Consider the following 26381-nt stretch of genomic DNA (forward strand, 5'->3'; position numbering starts at 1 on the left):
AAGGGTAACAAGACCCCAAAATTTATTGTGCTATTGTCCTGAGTACGCTGATGTCACGATCCCGCCGCTGACACCATTAAGTCACGGACAGAGGGATGCGATGCATTGCCAACACACGATCACAGGCACAGTGGGGCTTATCTTAGTTATCCCACCACTGTCACCATGTGATAAAAAAACAGCAAGCTAGGCTTGCCCTAACAATTTATCACATGGGGGTTATTTTGGTTGTCCCAACACTGCCCACAATACTTCACAAAACTTTTCAGTTCCACTTTGGAACTCGCAGCTCTCTGGTGCCCCTTACCCTCAGGTCAGCAAGGGAACTACACCTGGGATAATTTGTCACTGGCCGGCTGCTTCAATGAGGTCTGGCCACCCAGCATGCTGCAGTGAGGGAATTATAAAATGCTCTGGCCGCAGCCACCCAATAGCTTATAAAACCCCTTCTGTCACTCTCAGCTGTACCCAGGGCCCAGATCACACCTTGCTGCCACCAGCTCCAAAGCTTCTCTGATTAAGTTATAAACTTAATAGAGGGGTTTGAAGCCAACCCAATTCAGTAGCAATTATCTTAAAGGCACGTGTTCGTTTTTAGAGCATGAAGACAGACTAATAAAGTTATCATTTATTCCCCAAAAGGGGGCAGTGATTACACAGATAAAAAAGTTATAAATTTGAGACATTAGGTATGTATAATACAAATATAAATGGGATTAACATTGGGATCAACACTTACAGTTGCTTAATGGTCTTTAGGCTAACCATGTGGGGAGAGGCATAGCCACAAATCTCCCTGCATCTGGGGTCCTTTCAGCACGGGCTCTGCAGTTCGAATGCCTGATTTTTGGGAGGGAATACCTTATAGCTTTGAATTTGTGACATCATAAAAGAGGCGGTCTAGGGATGTTCTAGCTATAACTTTTATTTTTTTTGCTAATGACACTGTATGGCGGCTCATTTTTTGCAGGACAAGATGACGTTTTCAGCGTTTATTTATATCCATCTTTTTGATCGCATGTTATTCCACTTTTTGCTTGGCGGTATGATGATAAAGCATTCTTAGCCTTGTTTTTTTTAATGGGTTCAATAAAGGGGTTAATTAGTGGGAGTTTTATAGAGCGGGTCGTTACGGATGTGGCGATACTAAATATGTGTACTTTTTTTATTTACATAAAGAAATGAATTTATTGAGGAATATTTTTTTCTTTATTTAGGAATTTTTAAAAAATTATTTTTACACATGTTAATTTTTTTTTTTACTTTTTCACTTTTTCCCAGGGTATAACATTACTATATAGTGTCAGAGTGTACGAGGCTTCTGACAAGCCACCTCCCTGCAGGACCCCGCGGCCATCTTGGACCCAGGGACCTGTAGGGAGGAGGCCCAAGGAACAATGTGATCATATTGCATTGGTCTGAGGGTCTCATGGAAGCACGCAAGGAACCCCTTACCTGCGCGATGCTTCCCTATGTCACAGGAACACTGCGATCATGTTTGATCGCAGTGTGCCAGGGGTTAATATGACGGGAGCAGTCCATGACTGCTCCTGGCACATAGTGCCAGTTGTGATAATCAGTTGACACTCGGCTGCGATCAACCGCACTTTCTCTGTGAACGTGGCTGATCGCGTATGATGTACTATTCTGTCCATGGGAATGATCATTTCCGGTGACTACCTCTTGAAGCTCGCCAAGGTTGTGCAAAGCAGTCATCGAAGCAAAAGATGACTACTTTGAAGAACCTAGAATATAAGACATATTTTCAGTTGTTTCACACTTTTTTGTTAATTATATAATTCCACATGTGTTAATTCAAAGTTTCGATGCCTTCAGAGTGAATCCACAATTTTCATAGTCATGAAAATAAAGAAAACTCTTTGAATGAGGTGTGTCCAAACTTGGTCTGTACTGTACATCACCTCACTCTATACATTGAACTTTGGGGTACATGTTTTTTCTATTAGTCACCTATTGATTAACCTTAAGGGGGTGAATTATGGGTATAGTTTTATATTTGGAACTAATAAAGGTTAGTTTTATCCTTTTAGCAGCAAACATGAGGAATGACAAGAGACAACCCATTTAAGAAGATTCTATTTTGGTTAAAACTATTCCAACATTATGAACATAAAAGACTTCTCCCCTATGTGACATCTCTGATGTTTATTAACAGTTGATTTCCAAGTAAAATATTTCCCACATTAAGAAAATGAAAATGGCTTCTCCTCTGTGTGACTGCTCTGATGTCTAACGAGAATTGCTTTCCGGTTAAAACATTTCCCACATTCTGAACAGGTAAAAAGGCTTCTCCCCTGTGTGTGTTCTTTGATGGCAATCAAGATCTATTTTCCATTTAAAACATTTCCCACATTCTGAACATGGATATGGCTTCTCTGCTGTGTGAATTCTCTCATGTGTATCAAGACTTGAATTCTGAGTAAAACATTTCCCACATTCTGAACATGAAAAAAGCTTCTCTCCTATGTGAGTTCTCTGGTGATCAACCAAATTTGACTTCTGGTTAAAACATTTCCCACAATCTGAACAGGAAAAAGGCTTCTCCCCTGTGTGAGTTCTATGCTGAGTAACAAAATGTGATTTATCTGCAAAACATTTCCCACATTCTGAACATGAAAAAGGCTTCTCTCCTGTGAGTTCTTTGGTGCTTAACAAGATCCCCTTTCTGGTTAACACATTTCCCACATTCTGAAGAGGAAAAAGGCTTCTCCCCTGTGTGAGTTCTATGGTGATTAACCAAATCTGATTTCTGGTTAAAACATTTCCCACATTCTGAAGAGGAAAAAGGCTTCTTCCCTGTGTGAGTTGTATGGTAAGTAACAAAATGTGATTTATCTGCAAAACATTTCCCACAGTCTGAATAGGAAAAAGGCTTCTCCCCTGTGTGCATTCTCTGGTAACAAAATAAGATTTCTTGTTAAAAAATTTCCCACAATCTATGATGTTTATTAACAGTTGATTTCCAAGTAAAATATTTCCCACATTAAGAAAATGAAAATGGCTTCTCGTCTGTGTGAGGTCTCTGATGTCTAACAAGAATCGCTTTCCGGTTAAAACATTTCCCACATTCTGAACAGGAAAAAAGGCTTCTCTCCTGTGTGCGATCTTTGATGGCGATCAAGATCTATTTTCCATTTAAAACATTTCCCACATTCTGAACATGAATATGGCTTCTCTGCTGTGTGAATTCTCTTATGTGTAACAAGACTTGAAATCTGAGTAAAACATTTCCCACATTCTGAACATCAAAAAGGTTTTTCTCCTGTGTGAGTTCTTTGGTGCTTAGCAAGAACCCCTTTCTGGTTAAAACATTTCCCACATTCTGAACAGGAAAAAGGCTTCTCCCCTGTGTGAGTTCTATGGTGAGTAACAAAATGTGATTTATCTGCAAAACATTTCCCACATTCTGAACAGGAAAAAGGCTTCTCCCCTGTGTGAATTCTCTGGTGTTTAACTAAATTTGATTTCTGGTTAAAACATTTCCCACATTCTGAACAGGAAAAAGGCTTCTCCCCTGTGTGAGTTCTCTGATGTTTAACAAAATGTGATTTCCGGTTAAAACATTTCCCACAATCTGAACAGGAAAAAAGCTTCTCCCTTCTGTGAGTTCTTTGGTGTTTAACAAAATATGATTTCTGCTTAAAACATTTCCCACAATCTGAACAGGAAAAAGGCTTCTCCCCAGTGTGAATTCTATGGTGATCAACCAAATCTGATTTCTGGTTAAAACATTTCCCACATTCTGAACAGGAAAAAGGCTTCTCCCCTGTGTGAGTTCTCTGGTGTTTAACAAAATGTGATTTCTGGTTAAAACATTTCCCACAATATGAACAGGAAAAAGGCTTCTCCCCTGTGTGAGTTCTCTGGTGTCTAACCAAACTTGATTTCTGGTTAAAACATTTCCCACATTCGGAACAGGAAAAAGGCTTCTCCCCTGTGTGAGTTCTCTGGTGTTTAACAAAATATGATTTCTGCTTAAAACATTTCCCACAATCTGAACAGGAAAAAGGCTTCTCCCCTGTGTGAGTTTTCTGGTGTTTAACCAAATTTGATTTCTGGTTAAAACATTTCCCACATTCTGAACAGGAAAAAGGCTTCTCCCCTGTGTGAGTTCTATGATGATTAACCAAATCTGATTTCTGGTTAAAACATTTCCCACATTCTGAACAGGAAAAAGGCTTCTCCCCTGTGTGAGTTCTATGATGATTAACCAAATCTGATTTCTGGTTAAAACATTTCCCACATTCTGAACAGGAAAAAGGCTTCTCCCCTGTGTGCATTCTCTGGTGTGTAACAAAATGAGATTTGTTGTTAAAAGATTTCCCGCAATCTGAACAAGAAAATGAATTTTTTGCTTTAGGAGCAGTTTGTTTTTTAATGCCTCTTTTGTGACTTTGAGTTTCCTTAGTAGTCAGTAATGAATCAGAAGATGGGACCTGTTTCATAGGATCAGATGACAGATCTTTGCTGTGAATGGATGATGGTATATCTGGAGTAATAGCAATCACTTCAGTTGTATCTTGTAGGATCTCAAGATCATCAGATTTAAAAATTAAAGATGTCAGCTGTTCTTTTGAACTCCTGTTACAGTCATCTGCCAAGACAAAGAACAATTTTCTTTCATGAAATATCATTGAGTTTTATATTTTTGAACATTTCTACTTAAAGAAGTTGCCCACTACTGTAATTTTTTTTCATAAATCTTGTTATTATGTGCCACTAAAAACATCCACTGTGTTTATTTTAGCAATATTACCTTTTATGATGCTCTAGCAGCACAATTTCAGTGCTGGCTCCAGGTCTCATGGGCTTAATCGACAACTTCCTTTCTCCCAACTTACTGTGCTCTAATACTACAAGTTCCATGATGCATTGCACTGGCCTGTAAGCCAGCACCTAGCACACCCACTCCAAAACACACCCAAACCCCTCCCTCCTCTCTCTTCAATCTGAAGCATCTTATTGTAAGGGTCTGTGCACACGTTGTGGATTCTACTGTAGATCCGCAGTGGATTTGGCCCTGCGGATCCGCAGCAGATTCTCCTGCGTTGTACAGTACCATTATAGTCAATGTAAAACAAAAACCGCTGTGCACATGGTGCAGAAAAATCCGCAGCATAAACGCTGAGGGTTCATTTCTGCAGCATGTCAATTCTTTGTGCGGATTCCGCAGCGTTTTACACCTGCTCCATTATAAGAATCCGCAGGTGAAAGCCGCACAAAATCCACTATAAATCCGCAGGTGAAACGCCGGTCATTTTACCTGCGGATATAACAAAATCCACACAGAAAAATCCGCAGCACAATCCGCCACGTGTTCACATAAAACACATTGCAAGCATCATGAGCGCACACACACAGGAGCGCGCACAGACACAGACGTTCTTAATAATAAGTCCCCGTGTACACACCGTTATAGTGCTGAGAGCTATAAGGCTGTGTGCACACCGGGCGGATTCCAGGGCGGATTATTCCACACAGAATCCGCAGCTCTTGGCAGATAATGCAAGTGCGTTATTGATGCGTTTGTCATGTGTTTTTTCATGTTTTTCACATACAGATTGCTATGAGTTTTTGTAAGCCAAATAAAGGTATGTTATTTAACAAAAAATGATTTGTGATGTCATTTCTGTCCGACCTCCTCTTTTACATTTGTCCAACCCACACTCCATTACACACACAGATAGAGAGATATGGGATAGATAGATATGGCATTGATAGATAAATAAATAGATACAGATATGGGATAGATAGATATGGGATAGATAGATCCATATATCTATCTATCCATATATCTATCTATACTATCTATAGATATATCCATAGATATTTCCAGATATTTCTATAGATATTTCCATATCCATGTTTATTAATGAACAATGTTTCATTTTAAAAAATAAAAAAAAATGGCGTGGGCTACCACGCAATTTTCTGTGCCAGAGGGTGAAAGCCGACGGCCAGGGGACAATATTTGTAGCCTGGGAAGGGGATAATACCCATGGCCTTTTCCCAGGCTATGAATATCAGCCGGCAGCTGTCTTCATAGCCTTTACTGGCTATTAAAATAGGAGACCCCCCAAAAAATGACATGGGGTCCCACACAATTTTATAGCCAGAAAGGCTACGCAGACAGCTGCGGGCTGATATTCATAGCATAGGAAAGGGCCATAGATATTGGACCCCCCTGGCTACAAATACCAGCCCGCAGTCGCCCCAGAAATGGCGCATCTATAAGATGCGCCAATTCTGGCACTTAGCCCCTCTCTTCCCACTCCCATGTAACGGTGGGATAAGGGGTAATAAGGGGTTAATGTCAGCTTGCTATTGGAAAATGGCCCGGTTAATAATGGAGAGGCGTCAATAAGACACCTATCCATTATTAACCTTATAGTAATAAAGGGTTAAAAAAACACACACACATAAGAATAAAGTATTTTAATGAAATAAAACACAACATGGAATTCATATTTTTTTTGCACACCCAGATCCAAGCGATGCCCTTGGTCTCCTGTAATAAAAAGTAATGAAATAAACAAGCAAACCGTATACTCCCTGTCCGACACAGTCCAATTAATAACAAGTGTCCCACGACAATCTCCCCTACAGAACAGTGACATCAGGTGAGTGGGCCTCCCAGTGATGAACTGACAGGAGACAATGGCTCCTGCAGTGCATCACTGAGGTTACATGAGTTCAGGCTCTCACTTTACAGCAATGCTGCATGAGAATTAGGATTATGGTTAGGGTTACGGGACCTCTTTCCCGGCGGCGGAGGGATACACAGCGGAGGATTACCTCTGCCTGTCATTTCATTGCTGGGGCCCCTGGAGAGCGGTCGTATCAGCTGATGCGACTGCTCTATATGGGAGATAGTCTTTGGACCCTCGTTATTACCTGGACTACAGCGGAAAGGTGAGTATAGGTTGCTTTATTATTTTATTTTTATTACAGGAGATCGATGGCTTCATGTAATTAGGTGATTGTACTCTGTTATGTGTTAAATGTTATATGTATGTTCTATATGTTGTATGTTCTATATGTGTTTTTTTTTACATTCAACACATTAGCCGGAAGATGGGACTACTACTGTCTCATCATTGGCTAATGTGTCACTCACTGACAGTGTAGCAGGCATAACTCGATGGGACTTGTAGTCCCATCGGACAATGCCTGCCTGCATAAACACACATGCACACACACTCACACACACCCGCACAGCCCCGGCACCACCCGCACAGCACGCAGACCCCCCCCGCACAGCCCTGGCAAAACCGCACAGCCTGCCCACCCACCCGCACAGCCGGCATAAAGCCCGCAGACCCTCACAAGGCCGGTCCACCCCCTGCACAGCCAGCAGACAGCCCGCAGACCCCCACATGGCCTGTCCACCCCCCGCACAGCTGGCAGACAGCCCGTAGACCCCCACATGGCCCGTCCACCCCCCCGCACAGCTGGCAGACAGCCCGTAGACCCCGCACGGCCTGCCCACCCCCCGCACAGCTGGCAGACAGCCCGCAGACCCAAACACGGCCCGTCCACCCCCCACATAGCCAGCAGACAGCCTGCAGACCCTGACACGGCTCACCCACTCCCCCGCACAGCAGCCCGCAGAGCCCCGTGCAGCCTGTCCACCCACTGCATAGCCGACAGACAGCCTGTCCACCCCCTACACAGCCCTGTCCACCCCCTGCACAGTCCTGTCACTCTTGATGGGTGAGAAGACAGATGCTGCAGAGTGACGGGGCTGTGACGTGTGGTGCAACACCGCCCACACACTGCTGTGACTCTTGATGAGTGACAGCAGTGTGTTGACGCTGGGTCACGCCTGCTGATGATGTCACATCAATTTCCAGAGTCAGGAAATTGACATGACATCAGCGGATGTTAGCGGCGGCTGCAGTCTGGGGGTCACGTGACCCGGAATCAGCTACCTGCATAACGCCGCTCACAGGCAGAATTGGCAACGCAAGGTAATTACAAAAATCATTAGGAGCCCCGGGGGATACAATGGGGGGTTACTAAAAAGTAAACTGTCCATAAAAATGGCAAGCTATGCAAAAAACTTTAATTATTTACCAAGACAATGACAGTTCACAGTCTAATAGAAAACTTTGTTGGATGAGCCAGTAGTGTGCAGTGTTCAACTGTTTGTTCATTCTGCCTCCCAAATATCAAATAAAAAAACAGATAAGGCAGGTTACAGTTAATGCTATAGTTAGGGTTAGTGTTGGGGCTAAAGTTAGGGTAACTGTTAGGCTAAACTTAGGGTTAGGGTTTCTTCTAAAGTTAGGGGTAGGGTAAAGAATTAGGTTTTACTCAATTGTCTGCCCAATAATTTGGTCACGTCAGTCACGTCGCAGTTTTGTATTTTTGAAAAAAAAATGAAAACTTATAAAATGGCCCTTCAGTTTTATAGTGGAGGAGGCTTATGCACTTTTATGTTCTGACAGCGAAGAAAGCATTGAAGAAAGCATACAGGATAGTATTACATACATAAGTATACATTAGAGTACAAATTATAATACTGTCCCCATTTTTTAATAAATGCAAATACACCAAACACATCCCTCCCCCTTCCCATAACAAGAACCCCCCCCCAATCACGCATCTACACTCCTTATCCATGCATTACAATGTTGTACACTTTTTTATAACCCTAATATCCTATTTTTGATGAGTTCTGCGGAAGCCAATCCGGGAAAGTCCAACCAGCCCCCCCAGATATTCTCGTAGTGGTTCATCTTTTCAAGTAGACGCTTCGCTCCATAAGGATTACAAAATTAACTCTTTTTTACAAATTCCTTCCTAGTAGGAGGATTTTCATCTAACACAGTGTTTCTCAACTCCAGTCCTCAAGACCCACCAACAGTTCATGTTTTCAGGATTTCCTTAGTATTGCACAGGTGATAATTTCATCACCTGCTCACCTGCTCAAGCATTAATAGCATCACCTGTGCAATACTAAGGAAATCCTGAAAACATGACCTGTTGGAGGGTCTTGAGGACTGGAGTTGAGAAACACTGATCTAACCAGTGCAATGTGATAGTCTTCTTTCCAACATAAAGCAGTCTGGCTATAACTAGCCTACCCCATTCATCCAACGCCACCTCCTCTACATGTCCTAAAATACACGTCAATGGATCTCGAGTAATATTTGCTTCCGTCACTCTTTCCACTAAATTTAGGACCCCAAACCAAAATGCCTGTAATCATGGACAAGACCATAGCATATGAAGGATATCAGCTTCATCCATCGTACATCTCGGACATTCAGAGTCTGCCCTTAGTCCAGCCTTTTTCATCCACACAGGTGTCCTGTATACCCCATGTATAGTGTATAACTGCGACCCCCTCCCAGATCCACTCATAGATATTCTAGGGACATATTGTAAAACCGACTCCCACTGCTCATCCGATATGTCTCCCAAATCCCTTGTCCATTTGGATCTAGCCATCAATGGGTGTCTATCCAAAAACATATCCAGCAATCCCCTGTGAATTATCGATATAAGACCCCTAGTGCCCCTCTGGGGGCCAAGCGTATCCAACATACTGTCATTCTGTATCACTATCGGTGACTTTCTCCACTGTCTAGAGAATGCGTGTCGCAGCTGCAGATACTGGTAAAACATAGTATGCTCCAAAGGGAACTCTTCCCTAAGTGTTTCAAATGTTTTAAATGTCTCACCATCTAGCACAGCGGTGGGGAATCTTTTTTCTGCCAAGGGCCATTTGGATAATTATACCATCCTTCGGGGGCCATACAAACTCTGCCCACAAAGTACATCCTGACTGTGGTACTGGCTTAATCTTTCATTGCATGCCCTTCAATGTTCAGTAGTGAACACTGCATGTATGTGCTCACAGAGCAAGAAAAATTAATGAGCTTGTGGCAATCAAAATACAGCTCCCTGCCCAAGAATGCAGTCCCTGAGAATCTGCTCGGGGGGCCTGATAAAAGGTCATCGAGGGCCGTAAATGGCTCTGGGGCCTGAGGTTCCCCACCCCTGATCTAGCAACTGCGACACATACCATATACCTATTCTTCTCCACTGTCCAAAATTCCATAGACTTAGCAGTTCAGTCAGCCGGGGGTCAAACCAAATGGCTTTGTATCTCGGGTATTCCCCTATACCCCTTCATAGCTTTATTTTTTCCACAGTTTGAGATTTTGGCATTTTAATGACAATAGTCAATGCCTGCCCAGAAATGCCCCTGAACATGACAGACTATTCAAAATCAGACCCATCATCGAAGACTTGACAGAAAAGTTCTTAAAGCTCTACACCCCAACAGAAAACATTTCCATTGATGAGTCCCTTGTAAAATTCAAAGGAAGACTGCACCTCAAGCAATTTATTCCTTCTAAGAGGGCAAGGTTCGGAATAAAGCTCTATAAAATGTGCGAGAGTTCAACCGGATCCACATCAGCTTTTCACATTTATGAGGGGAAAGACAGCGAACTAAACCCACCAGGACGCCCTACTTATCTGGGGTCATCTGGAAAAATCGTTTGGGAACTGATAACTCCATTTTTACAAAAAGGCTACAATCTGTATGTTGACAACTACTACACCAGCATACCCCTATTTAAAAATCTGTTTGTACATAACATAGGGGCTTGTGGGACCATTTGAAATAATCGTCAGGGGTTTCCACAATCATTAGTCAGCAAAAAGTTCCGAAAAGGGGCAGTCAGGGGCTTTACACAATGGAGAGCTGCTTGCCATTAAGTATAAGGATAAAAAATATATTTTTATCCTGAGCTCGATCCACACAGATGCCACAAGGGCCACTGCAGACCAACAGGGATCCACTACTCCAAAACCTGTGTCTGTCACTGACTACAACAAATATATGGGGGTGTGGACCTTGCAGATCAGGTTCTACAACCATACTAGGTATCAAGAAAATCATATACCTGTATATACTTGTGTATAAACCAACCTGTGTATAAGCCGACCCCCTAATTTTGCCACAAAAAACTGGGAAAACTTATTGACTCGTGTATAAGCCGAGTGATAATGGTGGTCCAAGAAGAAACTCCATAGATAAACCCCCCCATATGCTGCTGCACAAGGGTTAATGCTGCCCCATAAGATGCTCCATAAATACCCCCATAATATGCTGCTGCACAAGGGTTAATGCTGCCCCATAAATGCCCCCCATATGCTGCTCCACAAGGGTTAATGCTGCCCCATAAATACCCCCATATGCTGCTCCACAAGGGTTAATGCTGCCCCATAAATACCCCGCATATGCTGCTCCACAAGGGTTAATGCTGCCCCATAAATACCCCGCATATGCTGCTCCACAAGGGTTAATGCTGCCCCATAAATACCCTACATATGCTGCTCCACAAGGGCTAATGCTGCCCCATAAATACCCCCCATATGCTGCTCCACAAGGATTAATGCTGCCCCATAAATACCCCCCATATGCTGCTCCACAAGGGCTAATGCTGCCCCATAAGATACTCCATAAATCGCCCTTATTTGCTGCTGCAACTGCAATAAAAAAAAAAGACATACTCACCTCTCCGTCGCTGAGGGCCAGGTGCCGGTGTCCTGAGCCCCTGGCAGTGGCGATATTAGCCTGTCCCCTTTCCAAGCCATGCCCTGCTGTGTCCCCTGGATCTCTGCGTTGACAGCAGAGGGAGCGCACTGACTATGTCATCGCGCCTTCTGCCGTCACAGCAGGAGGACCCGGAGACACAGCGGTGCACGGCTTGGAACGGGGACAGGTGAATATCACTCTGCCCCCGTCATACTCACCCCTCCTAGCGCAAGGTCTTCTCTACAGCGGCAGCCCCTGCGTCTCCCTCTGCCATCTGCTTCCTGCATTCAGATGGTCACATGGTACCGCTCATTAAATATGTGCATATTCATGAATTTAATGAGCGGTACCACGTGACCGCTGAATGCAGGAAGCAGATGGCAGAGGGAGACGCAGGGGCTGCAGAGAAGTGCCAGGAGAGGTAAGTATGGTCTCTGACACCCCAGCTCCCCCTCCCTGCCCACTCCCCCGGTATATGATTCGCATATAAGCCGAGAGGGGGACTTTCAGCCCACAAAAATGGGCTGAAAATCTCAGCTTATACATGAGTATATACAGTATCTGGTATAAAAAGTTAGTCATGTATTTGTTTCAGGTGGCCACATATAATTCTTTTGTGTTATACAAAAAAGCCGGAAATGCAGATACTTTCCTTGATTATCAGGAAAAGGTCACTGAAAATCTTGTTTTTGACAATTTTGTCCCTGCCAATCCTTTAGAATGTGAAGATGTCAGAAGACTCACTGAGCAACATTTTATTGCACTCATCCCAGTAACTGAAACAAGAAAGAACCCCCAGAGAAGATGTCGTGTATGTTCCTAGAGAGGAATGAGGCATGATACCCGCTATTATTACCCACAATGCCCATCACTGCCAGCCTTATGCCTCCATGACGGCTTTACAATCTTCCACACAGAACCACGTTTTTGAACTGTTTTGACATTCAAGCATTTGGATTATTTAGTGACAGACACATTTGAGTAGAGCTGACGTAACAATTTCCGGGGGTAGGTGGGGGGAGGTCTCCAGAGACACAAGCTGGGCACAATATATTAGGAACTACAATCACATTTGTGCAATTTTTTCTAAACCTTCCACTACGAGTTTCTGGAAATTATCCTTGTAGTGAAAATGGTCACTATATCCCTAGATGAATTCCCAGAGGGGTGTCATTTCCAAAATGGGCACAAGAAATATAATTCACCGCACACTTTTCTTGGATATTATGCAAAATTAGTGAATTTTATTCAAAAACATCCAGTCCACAGAAAAAAAGTGCCAGGACAGAAAAATTAGTATATACAGCCTAGATTCCCATACCCAACGTTTCTATCCTCCCGGATCTTAGTAATGGGGTACTACAAAAACAGAGAGAGGACAATATAAGAAAACATATATGACAATATATACTTATGACTAATACATAAAAACCATATATACAAAATGGTTATGTACAAAAGGGGGAGACTGCTAATACAAGATGAAGGGAAACCACGGTTTAAACAAGGATTTTTAGTGATAGAAATCCAGAATTTGTAAATATGGAAATAAATACAGCAACACAAATTATGGAGCATACGTAGAATGTATTGTATTGGTAAACGAACGCTGTAAGCTAAAGCACAAGGAAGAAGAAAAAAGCAAGAGGCGATTCTGTTACCTTGGTAACTGTTTGTCACTCATTGTTGGCAGTGGTGGGATAACTAAGATAAGCCCCCGGCCCATGTGATTGCTGTGTGCTGGCCAAATGTCATACAACCCCTTTTCCTGACAATGTCTATAATATTGTGACTATTGTGAGGCTTAGAAAAAAATTGCATCCAGCAAAATGACACCATCGATGACGGCGCCTGCACAGTAGCGTCTATAAGTAAGACATAGAGGTTACTGGACAGAGGCCGCTGGTGACATTTTAATGGATGTAATTGTTTTTCTAAGCCTCACAATAGCCAAAATATTATAGGCATTATCACCAATAATATCAATGCTATTATATGCATTATGTAATAATGGGGGGCAGGTCAGTGACCTGTCATAAGCCAACACAGAGGAATATGTAATCAGAGCACCACATAAAGCCCCACCCACAGCCCCACCCACAGCCCTGCCCCAGAGCACGAGAATCTCATTAACTGAAAACTACAAATACAGATTAAACAACAGTAAACCAGAGTTGCCCTCATTTATGGTGGACCATTGGAGCTACTATGGATCCTGAGCAAAGATTAGAGAAAATAATATTGCTCCCCATTTCAGGAGAGATTGTACAGTAATCTGAATTCCTTAGGATCAAAAACAATGTAATTTATGACACGGAGTGAATCCATGAAACCAGGGCTTGAGCCATGCCAACACATCTCCTGCAGGCAGGGCCGTATTTGCCATTAGGCACTGGAGGGCCCGTGCCTAGGACAGGGCTTAGCGGTGTGGCAGCACCTGAGCGAGTGGTTTTTTTTTTTTGTTTAAATTTGGTCCGGTGTCGGCCCTTATCCTCGTTTACTCCCCCCTGCGCCATCCCCCCGCCATCATACTCACCTCCTCCAGGCTCCAGTGGCGTATGTTGCAGGCAGCTCCGATGGTCCTGCACGACTGCCAGGATGTCTGTCTTCTTCCTGTCTCAGCGTGCGGTCCAGGGGGAGAATGGGGGCCAGGGGGAAGACTGAGCAGCGGGGCGGGGGGCAATAAATGATCCGGGGGGAGAATGGCAGCCGGGGAGAAAACTGAGCAGCGGGGGAGGGGGGGATGAGCGCCAGGGGGGGCAATAAATGATCTAGGGGAGAGAATGGGGGTCTGGCGAGACTGAGCAGTGGGGAGGAATGAGCGGGGGAATGAGTGGGGGGGTTTAATGCGTGCCAGGGGGAGAATGGGGGCCAGGGGGAGACTGAGCAGATTTTTTTTAATACCTGCAGTAGCGGCAGCAGCAGTATATGGAGGCATAAACTGTGGGGCATCTTATTTGGGCAGCATATGGGGGCATAATCTATGGAGCATCTTATGGAGGCAGCATATGGGAGCATATTCAATGGAGCATCTTATGGGGGCATATTCAGTGGAGCATCTTATGGGGGCAGCATATGGGGCATATTCAATGGAGCATCTTATGGGGGGAAGCATATGGGGGCATATTCAATGGAGCATCTTATGGGGGCAGCATATGGGGCATATTCAATGGAGCATCTTATGGGGGCAGCATATGGGGGCATATTCAGTGGAGCACCTTATGTGGCATATTCAGTGGAGCATCATATGTGGGCATATTCAGTGGAGCATCTTATGGAGGCAGCATATGGGGGCATATTCAGTGGAGCATCTTATGGGGGCATATTCAGTGGAGCATCTTATGGGGGCATATTCAATGGAGCATCTTATGGAGGCAGCATATGGGGGCATATTCAGTGGAGAACCTTATGGGGGCATATTCAGTGGAGCATCATATGGGGGCATATTCAGTGGAGCATCTTATGGGGGCAGCATATGGGAGCATATTCAGTGGAGCATCTTATGGGGGCAGCATATGGGGGCATATTCAGTGGAGCATCTTATGGAGGCAACATATGGGGGCATATTCAGTGGAGCATCATATGGGGGCATATTCAGTGGAGCATCTTATGGGGGCATATTCAATGGAGCATCTTATGGAGGCAGCATATGGGGGCATATTCAGTAGAGCATCTTATTGGGGCATATTCAGTGGAGGATCTTATTGGGGCAGCATATGTGGGCATATTCAGTGGAGCATCTTATGGGGGCAGCATATGGGGGCATATTCAGTGGAGCATCTTATGGGGGCAGCATATAGGGGCATATTCAGTGGAGCATCTTATGGAGGCAGCATATGGGGGCATATTCAGTGGAGCATCATATGGGGGCATATTCAGTGGCGCATCTTAAGGGGGCATATTCAGTGGAGCAGCGTATGGGAGCATATTCAATGGAGCATCTTATGGAGGCAGCATATGGGGGCATATTTAGTGGAGCATCAAATGGGGGCATATTCAGTGGAGCATCATATGGTGACATATTCAGTGGAGCATCATATGGGTGCATATTCAATGGAGCATCTTATGGAGGCAGCATATGGGGGCATATTCAGTGGAGCATCATATGAGGGCATATTCAGTGGAGCATCTTATGGGGGCAGCATATGGGGGCATATTCAGTGGAGCATCTTATGGAGGCAGCATATGGGGGCATATTCAGTGGAGCATCTTATGGGGCAGCATATGGGGCATATTCAATGGAGCATCATATGGGGGCATATTCAGTGGAGCAACTTATGGGGGCAGCATATGGGGGCATATTCAGAGGAGTATCTTATGGGGGGCAGCATATGGGGGCATATTCATTGGAACATCTTTTGGGGCAGCATATGGGGGCATATTCAGTGGAGCATCTTATGGGGGCAGCATATGGGGGCATATTCAGTAGAGCATCATATGGGGCATATTCAGTGGAGCATCTTATGGGGGCAGCATATGGGAGCATATTCAGTGGAGCATCTTATGGGGCAGCATATGGGGCATATTCAGTGGAGCATCATATGGGGGCATATTCAGTGGAGCATCTTATGGGGGCAGCATATGGGGGCATATTCAGTGGAGCATCTTATGGGGGCAGCATATGGGGGCATATTCATTGGTGCATCATATTGGGGCATATTCAGTGGAGCATCTTATGGGGCAGCATATGGTGGCATATTCAGTGGAGCATCTTATGAGGGGCAGCATATGGGGGCATATTCAGTGGAGCATCTTATGGGGGCAGAATATGGGGGCATATTCAGTGGAGCATCTTATGGGGGAGCATATGGAAGCATATTCAATGGAGCATCTTATGGGAGCAGCATATGGGGGTATATTCAATGGAGCATCTTATGGGGCCTATTCTATGGAGCATTTTATAGGGCATAATCTATGGAATGTCTTATGGGGCCATAACCTTTATGGAGCAGCATATGGGGCATATTATTCCATGGAGCATCTTATGGGGCCATTATTAACCTCTGTGCAGCATTATATGGGGTGCATTTTGTATGGAGCATCTTATGGGGACATCATGAACTGTATGGAGCATTATATGGGGCTCCTGATTCAATATGGATATTCAAAACATGTAACCTACTGATGTTTCAATTAATTTTACTTTTATTGGTATCTATTTTTATTTTTGAAATTTACCAGTAGCTGCTGCATTTTCCACCCTAGGCTTATACTCGAGTCAATAAGTTTTCCCAGTTCTTTGTGGCAAAATTAGGGGGGTCGACATACTCGGGTCGGCTTATGCTTGTGTATATACGGGTAATCCTCCAATGTCTGCTGGACATGGTATGGGGATAGTTTATAGTTCAGTAAGTACAGGCACCATACTTCTTGCTGTTAACCAGTTAATGCTTTCTTGTCCACCACACTGCAGTGTCAAAAGAGGAAGACAGCGAGACAGGCAGCAACATCGCATCAGAGAGCTCGTGACCTCGAAATAGAAGATCCTCAGATCCTGGTATTGTGACATAATATTAAGAATAATATTTGTACATTGATATTGCGCTATTAAATCCACTGCCGGATCTGCCGTGAATGGCAAAAATCGCTGATGTGAAAGTAGCCCAAGTCACTGCTGACAGTGTCTGCATTAGTCATACTCGCCAATGGGGGGCAGCACAAAAAGCGCCTAGGGCAGCACAAACTCTAAATACGGCCCTGCCTGCAGGCGTGAATAAATGTATATTACAGCCATCAGCCACGCACAGCTTAGAGATATATTATGGCACAGGTGGAATGTTTGTCCTGTAGATTATCACAATCCTCCTTGAAGTTAGTTGGTTTTAATACAAATTGAAAAGTCAGGATAAAGGGAAACTCTGCTGTTATTATACAGAAATTCACACTTGGTCTCACTGCACATTTACTGTTGTTGATCATAAAAGGGAAGTTTGGCCAGAAAGACTGGACCTGGTCTTGTAGGGACCATGAGACATTCAGCAGCACAGAAGGGAAAGAAGATTCATCCGATAAGATCTCAGGGATCTAGGAAGCCAACAGCATCATTACCCTCCGCTTTCTGTTACAGGCCCATCATAATACCTTTCTTCAAGTGATTTTGTAACTTGTCAGCACATTCTACGTACGCTATCATTTGGCTTTATAGTTACAGATCTGGGCAGGTAATGGTCAGCGTCTCCTAATGTGAAGGAGAGAATGGCTAATGAAATCAATTATTAAACCTTAAATAAGTCAGTTCAGATATGGTGTACCAAGATGGCGTCTGTGTCTTCAGACACCTTGGAAGGAATCCTTGGAATGCAGAAGCTAAGATACTGGATACAATATATGGAAGTGAAGTTGAAATGGACCTATCATAGACTGACACTGGCTACTCAGAAGATTGTGTGATGCCCATTTCCTGTCTCTTTGTCTTGAGAATAAACTTCAGTTGTGTGCGAGTCTTTGCTGAGAAAGGAGTAGACATCTAACTCTGTGTTCAGTGTGACTCTTTAAGAGCACACTGCCTATATTGGATCAGGTGCAAGCAATCATATAGATCTCTCTTTAAGGTATCACCCACACACTAATCCCAGGGGGTAGGTGGATCCTCCAGGTTGTAAGGTCTATAGAAAAGGGCTTTCAATGCCCAAAGTCATTTGAACAGTTTTGGTGGAGGAGAATGTTGTGATCTAGAGGCAAAATGGTGATCATGGTAATACGGCCGGACTACACCACCGATAAAGCAGCCACAGCCGGTGACTGAGAGGAATCTGTGACTTCTCTGCATTCAGTGGTTACTACTCACCTGGGTAGTCATATGTGGGAATCTCCTCTTTACACCGCTCATCACCCCTCACATATGTCTCTGTAGGATTAATATGGGTCAGATCTTCACCCTGAAACAAATATTGTAAAAGTCACCGACAGATGGAGAAGTCCCATCTATGATCAGCTCTAATCCTGCCATCTCCACCGTTCTCATTACACAAGTATAAAACATATAATACTGGTGGATAAAACAAGACTGAGCACAAGACCTTCACAGCCGTCTACACATCATAGGGGAGATCTCCTGACACCTTCTCTACATCTACCTGATGATCCTGAGGAGCACTGGGATCTTCTTGGTTACAGTCCTGTGGAAGAAGAAGACGAGGACATCTCTCTGGTGTTGTCCTCTTACTGGATAGATCTGGAGGAAACACATACAGGGACTGAATTCATTCTCTACATACAGATAATTATAGGCCGTGTGTATTTAGTCCTGTCTATTACCTGGTGATGTGAGGGGCTGGGGAACCTCCATTATGACGTCCTTGTAGAGATCGCTGTGTCCTTCTAAATACTCCCACTCCTCCATGGAGAAATAGACAGCGACATCCTGACATCTTATAGGAACCTGACATATACAATGATACCGTCATCCCCCCGATCCCTTCATAGTGTTACTGTATAATGTCCCAGTATTCCCAGCAGTGTCACCTCTCCAGTCAGCAGCTCAATCATCTTGTAGGTGAGTTCTAGGATCTTCTGGTCATTGATGTCCTCATGGATCAGGGGGTGAGGTGCAGGCCCCGTGATTGGGCTCAGGGGTCTTCCCCATCCCTCAGACATAGGGTCCTGACAGTGATCACTAGAGGTCTTCTTCACCACTGTGTAATCCTGGTTATGGAGAGACACATTAATAAATCTCACTCCAGACATTTCCAGAGTCCTCACCTCTCCAGTTCTGTCCATCTGTTCTTCCCATAGATAAGAATGATGTAATGTGACGTCATCAGAATCTCTCACCTCTCCAGTGAGATGGAAGAGGATCTCTAGGGTGAGGTGTAACATCCTCTCCGCCATCTTGTCTCTGTCCATATCCATCCTTGATGGGTAAATCAGGAAAATTCTCTTTTGTAGAAGATCTTCACTGAGAGGATCCGATATTGAAGAGACCTGAATGAGAAGAAGATGATCCGATGTAACATCATAAGAATCCTGTGTAATAATACAATTACTGGAGATAATAAGGGAAACATATGAGGAGATTTATTATCTTATAGGGTTTAGTTTTCTTCCCTGACATCTACTAATAAAACCTATATATTTAGGCCACAGACAACAAGCAGTTTCCTCCTCGGAGTCGGCAGCTGAACACGTTCCTCATAGACTCATCTTCCATAACGCTAATTCTCGTCTCATTACCGACACTGGAATCGGCATTAGCAATACTGCAGGAGAGATTCATTACACGCGACATGAGAAATAACTACTTCATGTTGAGGACGACATCTTCATCTTCTACTACAGCTCTAGAGACAGATTTGGCCAGAGTCGGTCACTGCCTCCATCCCCACCGGCCGTCTATATGAAGGTTTCCCGTCTTCCCCGCACTGGAATCTTCTATCACATTAGATCTCAGCTCTGAGTCACACACAGAAGTTTGAGGCTTTTAGAAAAGATTTTTAGCTTCCACAATCAACGTGGACAGAAATGATCTGATCCCAAAGTCTCCATGTACAGTGATTTATGGGGTTTATTTCTGGCCTTAGGCTTTCCTATATTACAAGAAAAACTCCAGAAAAAGCCGAAATTAAAATGTTTCTAAAGAAAAATTGGCTCCAACAATTCTTGTAAGAAGAAAAAATTATGCAAAAAGCAGAAGACACATTTTAGAATTTTTAACATGTTAAACTTTTATTAAAAAGAAATTAATCTGTTTGGGCCCCAGAACATAGATGTACACCGCAAGGACGGCACAGATGAGGCTTCAACAAAACCACTTGCTGCTGTGAAAAGCAAACATGACATCTAAGAAGGTGTGACAGAGTTTGGCTGAATGCCCCCCGCCTCCAAGTACTCAATAGTATGGGGCGGCCTAGTTACTACGATACGTACATGCCTAATAATGGGGTCTGGGCTGCAATGTATGAAGGTCTATTAGGCCGGGCCAGAGGCAGCGTCCAATAAGTTACCTTATAACGCCCCCATACACATTAGACTAAAGTTCCATGAAAACACTGATTTCGGGGGGTTTGGCCGACCATATAATGTATTTGGGGGCCTCCCGACAGATGATGTCAGGGCAGAGAAGGATCTGACATCCTGAATTTCAGAGGATAATCCGTTTGTTCTTCCTGTAGATAATCCTCCTCTAGAGGAGTCTGGAGGTGACTCTCTCATACAGACCACAGGAAAGCTGGAATATTTGTGTGTATGGGGGAGTCGGGAGAGATCGCCGTCTGACAAATGACCATTCAGCCAACTCTGATCTCATGTGTATGGGGCCGTTAGTATTACACTGACAGGCAGTGATGATACACGTCACTACAGGAGTACAGGGCATCACCGGAGCCATCAGAGGCTTGTATGTTGTGTGATCGCACTGATCAGAGGGGTTTAAAAAAGGTTTAAAGGGGAAAAATATCACAGTTTCAGCAACAAGAAATATCCATCACTATATGGAAAGCAGAGTCACTGCACAATGTTAGTTACGTCACGTCCATAGCTACTTTATTATACTCTATTATCCTGTACACAGTGGAGTAGATAGAAATCACAGATCCCACAGCAATAGCTGGAATTGGACCCTCCAACGTAAAGAAAAAAAAATCTATCTATCTATATACACTGTTCAAAAAAATAAGGGGAACACTTAAACAACAGAATATAACTCCAAGTAAATCAAACTTCTGTGAAATCAAACTGTCCACTTATGGAAATTATTGGCAATTATCAAGACACCCTCAATAAAGGAGCGGTTCTGCAGGTGGGGACCACAGACTACATCTCAGTACCAATGCTTTCTGGCTGATATTTTGGTCACTTTTGAATGTTGGTTGTGCTTTCACACTTGTGGTAACATGAGACGGACTCTACAACACACACAAGTGGCTGAGGTAGTGCAGCTCATCCAGGATGGCACATCAATGCGAGCTGTGGCAAGAAGGTTTGCTGTGTCTGTCAGCGTAGTGTCCAGAGGCTGGAGGTGCTACCAGGAGACAGGCCGGTACACCAGGAGATGTGGAGGGGGCTATATGAGGGCAACAACCCAGCAGCAGGATCTCTACCTCCGCCTTTATGCAAGGAGGAACAGGAGGAGCACTGCCAGAGACCTGCAAAATGATCTTCAGCAGGCCACAAATGTGCATGTGTCTGCACAAATGGTTAGAAACTGACTCCATTAGGATGGTTTGAGGGCCCGACATCCACAGATGGGGGTTGTACTCACAGCCCAACACCGTACAGGACGCTAGGCATTTGCCACAGAACACCAGGATTGGCAAATTCTCCACTGGCGCCCTGTGCTCTTCACAGATGGAAGCAGGTTCACACTGAGCACATGTGACAGACGTGACAGAGTCTGGAGACGCCGTGGAGAGCGATCTGCTGCCTGCAACATCCTTCAGCATGACCGGTTTGGCAGTGGTCAGTAATGGTGTGGGGTGGCATTTCTTTGGAGGGTCACATGATGTTGGGCTGTGAGCACAACCCCCATGGAGACACAATTGTGCCTTTACCTGGAGATAAATTCCCAGTGGGGGCAATTTCCAAAATGCAATAACTTAAGTGGGGAATTCAGCTCTTTTCACACTTAAGGGATCTGTATATGGAGTCTACAAACTACAGTGGGGAAATAAGGATTTGTTACGCTGACAATTTTGGGGAAAAGTCACATTTTTGTGAGGAAAAAAAAGTATAATTGTCATTTTTTCCTTCCACATTGCTTATATTCCTCTCACACTATCCGAATTCAGATATTGTCCTGTCACAAAGGAGAATACAGGGAGCGAAAGGGTTAATAGGACTCACAGGAGGAACCAGCCCAGAAAGCAGAAGATCCAGGAGTGTCCGCCACATATATGACTACTCTGTGCACAGGACCTGTGATGAGGTCACAGGAGGGGAGGAGTCAGGGGTCACATGATCAGGGGCCTCAGTGTGTGCAGGACTCAGTGTGCTGGAGCGCTCCCGATAATCAGCTGCGTGTGTCGCGCTGTGTGATAGTCACAGCACCTGCATGGAGGGCGACACATGCAGCTGATTATCGGGAGCGCTCCAGGGATCCGGGGTCCCGATGCAGCTATTCGGTAAGTGATATTAGCCAATAACAACTTCTCCGACGATATTCACTCATCTCTAGTAATAACAGCTCAAAGAAATTCACCAAACTTTTCATTAAGTTTAATAGTAAGACCCAATGAAATATTGAGCACCAGCGGGACGAAGCATTGACAGCGGCATGTAAAAGTGTGGGCGCCCCTGGTCAAAATGACCGTTATTGTGAGCAGTAGTAAGATGAAGATAAAATGATCTCTAAAAGGCTGAACCTCTAAGATCACACATGGCCTTTGTATTTTAGAGAAAAATAATAATAGAAAAAAAAAAAAATATATATATATAGAGAGAGAGAGAGAGACTTTTTTACAATTTCATAATTGCAAAAAGGAAAAAGGGGCGATGCAAAATTTTAGGCACCCTTGGAGATTTGTGTACTGAGATCATTTTGATCAAGATTTCACAACTTAATTAGCTTGTTAGGGTTATGGTGAGATCACATGGTGACCAGGAGCTACAGTCTGAGGAAAGGGCTAAAAAGCCTTCACTAGACCCCTGTACAGCTGTATAATGAGGCCCAGGCTTTATAGTGAAGGGACAGGAGTGAGGGCCTGTTCCCAGGAGCTACAGTCTGAGGAAAGGGCTAAAAAGCCTTCACTAGACCCCTGTACAGCTGTATAATGAGGCCTAGGCTTTAAAGTGAAGGGACAGGAGTGAGGGCCTGTTCCCAGGAGCTACAGTCTGAGAAAAAGCTAAAAAGCCTTCACTAGACCCCTGTACAGCTGTATGATGAGGCCCAGGCTTTATAGTGAAGGGACAGGAGTGAGGGCCTGTTCCCAGGAGCTACAGTCTGAGGAAAGGGCTAAAAAGCCTTCACTAGACCCCTGTACAGCTGTATGTTGAGGCCCAGGTTTTATAGTGAAGGGACAGGAGTGAGGGCCTATTCCCAGGAGATACAGACTGAGGAAAGGGCTAAAAAGCCTTCACTAGACCCCTGTACAGCTGTATAATGAGGCCCAGGCTTTATAGTGAAGGGAAAGGAGTGAGGGCCTGTGCCCAGGAGCTACAGTCTGAGAAAAGGGCTAAAAAGCCTTCACTAGACCCCTGTACAGCTGTATAATGAGGCCCAGGCTTTATAGTGAAGGGACAGGAGTGAGGGCCTGATCCCAGGAGCTACAGTCTGAGGAAAGGGCTAAAAAGCCTTCACTAAACCCCTGTACAGCTGTATAATGAGGCCCAGGCTTTATAGTGAAGGGACAGGAGTGAGGGCCTGTGCCCAGGAGCTACAGTCTGAGGAAAGAGCTAAAAAGCCTTCACTAGACCCCTGTACAGCTGTATAATGAGGCCCAGGCTTTATAGTGAAGGGACAGGAGTGAGGGCCTGTGCCCAGGAGCTACAGTCTGAGGAAAGGGCTAAAAAGCCTTCACTAGACCCCTGTACAGCTGTATAATGAGGCCCAGGCTTTATAGTGAAGGGACAGGAGTGAGGGCCTGATCCCAGCAGCTACAGTCTGAGGAAAGGGCTAAAAAGCCTTCACTAGACCCCTGTACAGCTGTATAATGAGGCCCAGGCTTTATAGTGAAGGGACAGGAGTGAGGGCCTGTGCCCTGGAGCTACAGTCTGAGGAAAGGGCTAAAAAGCCTTCACTAGACCCCTGTACAGCTGTATAATGAGGCCCAGGCTTTATAGTGAAGGGACAGGAGTGAGGGCCTGTTCCCAGGAGCTACAGTCTGAGGAAAGAGCTAAAAAGCCTTCACTAGACCCCTGTACAGTTGTATAATGAGGCCCAGGCTTTATAGTGAAGGGACAGGAGTGAGGGCCTGTTCCCAGGAGCTACAGACTGAGGAAAGAGCTAAAAAGCCTTCACTAGACCCCTGTACAGCTGTATAATGAGGCCCAGGCTTTATAGTGAAGGGACAGGAGTGAGGGCCTGTGCCCAGGAGCTACAGACTGAGGAAAGGGCTAAAAAGCCTTCACTAGACCCCTGTACAGCTGTATAATGAGGCCCAGGCTTTATAGTGAAGGGACAGGAGTGAGGGCCTGATCCCAGGAGCTACAGTCTGAGGAAAGGGCTGAAAAGCCTTCACTAGACCCCTGTACAGCTGTATAATGAGGCCCAGGCTTTATAGTGAAGGGACAGGAGTGAGGGCCTGTGCCCAGGAGCTACAGTCTGAGGAAAGGGCTAAAAAGCCTTCACTAGACCACTGTACAGCTGTATAATGAGACCCAGGCTTTATAGTGAGGGGACAGGAGGGAGAAGAGCCGGACTGCCCATCACTAACCTGCAGAGCCGCACTCCACATATATGGCTGCTCTGTGCACAGGACCTGTGATGAGGTCACAGGAGGGGAGGAGTCAGGGGTCACATGATCTCCGGAGTGAAGACGCTCCATGGAGCCTTCTCCTCAGTCAGTGACATTCCCGCCATTATTCGCCCCTCACTACTGGCACAATTACCCCGCGCCGCCTTCTCTACACAGTGTTATGTGTGGAATGTGACGTGTGGTTTCTCTGGAGGGAAATAGACCCCACACAGGAGGGAATTATCACCAGTTACCGGCCGTCTACTATATGGCGGCATATGATTGTGCTATCGACTCCACTCCAGGAGCTAAAATGCCCAAATCTCGGTTATTTCCCCCCTTCCAGAGTCCGGCTGAGGCCGGGGTCACACTTGGGAGAAACTCGCCCGAGTCTCGCTCCTCAGTGCCCTTGTGGATTAGCCTCTGTAGGGGAAACGACACCGGCTGTCAGGGACAGGGGGCCCCAACATAAATCCAATATTCGTTGTAAGAAAACCCAACCTGATGCCGCCATTCGGGGTCACCAATGCTCCGGCAGTCTGTGACAATGTCAGTAATTATATTTTTCTCACTGATTGGTAGATTTGTGGTAATTTTCCTGGATGATATAGTGAGTTACTCCCGTCCTCTGGAGGAGCATGCTGAGCATGTCAGACAAGTTCTCCAGTTTCTACGTGCAACTATTTATTTGGTAACCTGGAGAAATGACAATTTGTTTTTCCAGCAGTTCCAGTTCTCAGGACATGTGGCTTCTGCATTGGGGTCTCAGATGGACCCCGTTACGGTCCCAGCAGTCCCTTCATTGGTTTTATCCAAGTAACCTGAAAGTGTTACAGAGATTTCTTTTAGTCGAGATACTGAGGAACAAACAAGCGAAAAATAGGGTCTTACCTGATAACCAGATGTAATGAGAGTAGGGGAGTATTACACTCACCTGATGGAGCGGCTCCTTTACACCATGCTCAATGCATCAATCAGCTGCTGCAGGACCCGGGGCCAAAGACCGAGCAGAAGAGCTGATCCGGGTATAATGTGTCTGTACCTGCGCTGCTGATGGAGACGATCGGAGATGGAGATTTTCCTTAAAAATGTTTATTCACATAGTTTTTCAAAGTCAACGCGTTTCACAGTCACGCAGGATGTCTTCCTCAGGACGTAACCTGATAGCGGATAAACATGTCAAGCCTGGAACGTTTTATATGCAGTCTTTATAATAATAATAATAATAATCTTTTTATTTATATAGCGCCAACATATTCCGCGGCGCTTTACAGTTTGCACACGTTATCATCGCTGTCCCCGATGGGGCTCACAATCTAAATTCCCTATCATTATGTCTCTGGAATGAAAAAAGCCAACAAAGCACAAGATGTCAAAGTTCATGAGAAAGTCCGTCACACAAAGATAAATTATAGATCATGAGAAAACAGAACACACTTACATACAATAATTATATTATAAAGTGCCTATGAATG

At 44.7% G+C, this 26381-nt stretch overlaps 1 protein-coding gene and 2 pseudogenes across 1 annotated transcript in view; all 3 read right to left on the bottom strand.

Annotated features, from left to right (window-relative positions):
* Positions 1-26381, bottom strand: part of LOC141082449 (gastrula zinc finger protein XlCGF66.1-like) — a 533652-nt gene that overhangs the window by 245620 nt on the left and 261651 nt on the right. The window lies entirely within an intron of this gene.
* LOC141082296 (uncharacterized) lies at positions 2082-2987 on the bottom strand (annotated as a pseudogene).
* LOC141082298 (uncharacterized) overlaps positions 3072-26381 on the bottom strand; it is a 77232-nt pseudogene continuing 53922 nt past the window's right edge.

The sequence above is a fragment of the Dendrobates tinctorius genome, unplaced genomic scaffold (genome assembly GCF_039654945.1).
Source record: "Dendrobates tinctorius isolate UK_male_01 unplaced genomic scaffold, ASM3965494v1 ptg000017l, whole genome shotgun sequence".
In the NCBI taxonomy this organism is placed as follows: domain Eukaryota; kingdom Metazoa; phylum Chordata; class Amphibia; order Anura; family Dendrobatidae; genus Dendrobates; species Dendrobates tinctorius.